The sequence below is a fragment of the Mandrillus leucophaeus genome, unplaced genomic scaffold (assembly GCF_000951045.1).
Source record: "Mandrillus leucophaeus isolate KB7577 unplaced genomic scaffold, Mleu.le_1.0 Scaffold9, whole genome shotgun sequence".
Classification (NCBI taxonomy): domain Eukaryota; kingdom Metazoa; phylum Chordata; class Mammalia; order Primates; family Cercopithecidae; genus Mandrillus; species Mandrillus leucophaeus.
The window spans coordinates 5,557,767-5,560,798 of record NW_012109807.1 but is presented as its reverse complement, the minus strand read 5'-3'; the positions used below and the strand labels follow the sequence as shown (position 1 = coordinate 5,560,798).

The 3,032-nt window shown below is 44.5% G+C and overlaps 1 pseudogene; it reads left to right on the top strand.

The window, feature by feature from the left end:
* Positions 1–792: 792 nt before the first annotated feature.
* Positions 793–2,736, top strand: LOC105531635 (annotated as a pseudogene).
* The last annotated feature ends 296 nt before the right edge of the window (positions 2,737–3,032 follow it).

Below are 3,032 nucleotides of genomic sequence, written 5' to 3'. Positions count from 1 at the left end.
TATAAGAATTTGTTGGTTTTTAACAGTTTTTGATACTCAAGTGGCAGTTTCACATGATTCACCTCAGTAATTCATGTGACCCCTGACCAGCTTGATATGTGACATTGAATTAGTCCATTACTCCCATTTGAATCTCACTTTTCTCATCTGTAAAAATCAGATCTAATAAACATCTATAGAACACTCCACCCAGTAACAGTAGGATATACATTCTTCTCAAGGACACATAGAACATTTATCCTGATATTTATGCTATAGGCTAATCTGTAAAATAAGCCCCAGGACATTTTTAAAAATTAAAATCATACAAAGTATGTTCTTTAACCACAATTGAATTAAACCTGTTAATAAATTAACAACAGTAGGAAATCTGGGAAATTTACAAATAATGTGGAAATCAAATAACACACTTAAATAACCAATGGGTCAAATAAATCACAAGTAAAATTAGATGTATTAGTTTGTTTTCATGCTGCTGATAGAGACATACCTGAGACTGGGCAATTTAACAAAAGAAAGAGGTTTAATGGACTTACAGTTCCACATGGCTGGGGAGGCCTCACAATCAAGGTGGAAGGCAAGGAGGAGCAAGTCACGTCATCAATGGATGGCAGCAGGCAAAGAGAAAATTATGCAGGGGAACTCCTCTTTGTAAAACCATCAGATAGGCAGAAGGTGGCTCCAGTGGCTGTGGTGGCAGCATGAGCATGAGGAGGTGGTGGCTGTGGCCGGGCACAGGCATAACGGATAGGTAACAGAGAAGACCTCGTCCCTTCCTAGTCAGGACATCGCATGACCAAGTGCTTCCTGCCCCCCACCAGCAACCCCAGTGAACACCACGGGTTGGAGCATGGCAGTGGGCTTACCCAGACCCCCAGCTCTGAAGAGATCAGCCTTACTAAGTTTCCTGGATCGTACTGCACTGGCGAGCCCTCGCCTCCCCATGACATCCTCCACAAGCCTCCTGATACAGTGTCCGATGAAGAGAAAGACCATGGGAAGAAAAAAGGAGATTTTAAGAAAAAGAGAAAAGGAAAAGAGGAGTGAAGGCTGTGCAGCCTTTCATGAAGATAGCTCTGGAGATGAGGCAGAAAGTCCTTCTAAAATGAAGAGGCCCAAGGGAATCCATGTGTTCAAGAATCCCAGCTTTTCTAAAAAGGAGAAGGATTTTAAAATAAAAGAGAGACCCAAAGAAGAAAAACATAAAGAAGAAAAGTACAAAGAAGAAAAACATAAAGAGAAGAAGTTAAAAAAAAAAAAAAGTCAAGAACTTGACAGCAACTGTTGTTGTTAAAACAGTGGAAAGAAAAGAAGAAAAAGAAAAAGCCAATTTAGGAGCCAGAGGTGCCTCAGATTGATGTTCCAAATCTCAAGCCCATTTTTGGAATTCCTTTGGCTGATGCAGTAGAGAGGACCATGGTACATGATGGCATTTGGCTGCCAGCCATTTTCCATGAATTACGTAGAGAAGTATGGCATGAAGTGCGAAGGCATCTATAGGGTATCAGGAATTAAATCAAAGGTGGATGAGCTAAAAGCAGCCTATGACCAGGGGGAGTCTACAAACTGGGAAGAATATGAGCCTCACATTGTAGCCAGTTTGCAGAGGCAGTATTTGCGAGACCTTCCAGAGAATTTGCTTACCAAAGAGCTTATGCCCAGATTTGAAGAGGCTTGTGGGAGGACCACGGAGACTGAGAAAGTGCAGGAATTCCAGCGTTTACTCAAAGAACTGCCAGAAGGTAACTGTCTTCTGATTTCTTGGCTCATTGTGCACAAGGGCCATGTCATCGCAAAGGAACTGGAAACAAAAATGAATATACAGAACATTTCTGTAGTGCTCAGCCGAACTGTGCAGATCAGCAATCTAGTCCTGTATGTGTTTTTCACACATGTGCAAGAACTCTTTGGAAATGTGGTACTAAACAAGTGACGAAACCTTGGCGATGGTCTAACATGGCCACGATGCCCACACTGCCAGAGACCCAGACAGGCAACGAGGAGGAGATCAGGAGATAGGAGTTGCTTTTGAATTGTTTACATCAAGATCCGCAGGGTGGGATAAAGGATTTGTCTAAAGAAGAAAGATTATGGGAAGTACAAAGAATTTTGACAGCTCTCAAAAGACAACTGAGAGAAGCTGAAAGACAGGAGTGTGAAACCAAGATTGCACAAGAGACAGCCAGTCTTTCAAAAGAGGCTGTTTCCAAAAAAGAAATGAATGAAAATGAAGAAGTTATAAATATTCTCCTTGTTCAGGAGAAAGAGATTCTGACTGAACAGGAGGAGGTCCTGGCCATGGAGCAGTTTCTGTGCCAACAGATTGCCTCAGAAAAAGAAGAGATTGCGGAAATTCAGAGTCGCCAGCATCAGGGCTTAAGCAAGACTGAGGAGTACTCCTCCAAGAGCGACAGTGAGGATGAGGAGGAGCCGCAGATCACTCTGGAAGATTTACAGAGACAGAACGAAGAGGTGGAAATAAAGAACGATCATTTGAATCAAGCAATTCACAAGGAGCGTGAGGCCATCATCGAGCAGTTCCAGCTGCTCCAGGTGCAGCCAGCCACGGCTGAGCAGCAGGCGCAGGAGGACGAGGAGCCCGAGTGGCGCACAGGTGCTGTCGAGCCGCCCAGAGACGGCGTCCTCGAGCCGATAGCAGCTAAAGAGTAGCCAAAGGCAGGCAAGGAGCCTGTGAAGCCATTGCCCAGCAGGGACAGTAAGGAGACGTCCATCTGAGCAGCCTGCGCCACCGTCCAGAGTCCGCGAGACTGAAAGGACCCGTGCATCTTATTGTAACCCGGGGACCAGGCCGGCTCTCTCGCTGTACATTCTGTAAAGGTGTCTTCTCTTCTCACACTCTTCCTCTGTCACACGTCTGACTCCTTCGCATCAGGCTTAAGTTCCATGGGAGGACAAAGCAGTGGATGCATTGTGGGCTTTAGGGACAGATGAGTTTTCCAGATAGTGTCAGCGTATTAATTTTCTTCCTTAACTTGAAATAACCATTTTAACCCTTGAGCGGCTTCTTTTTA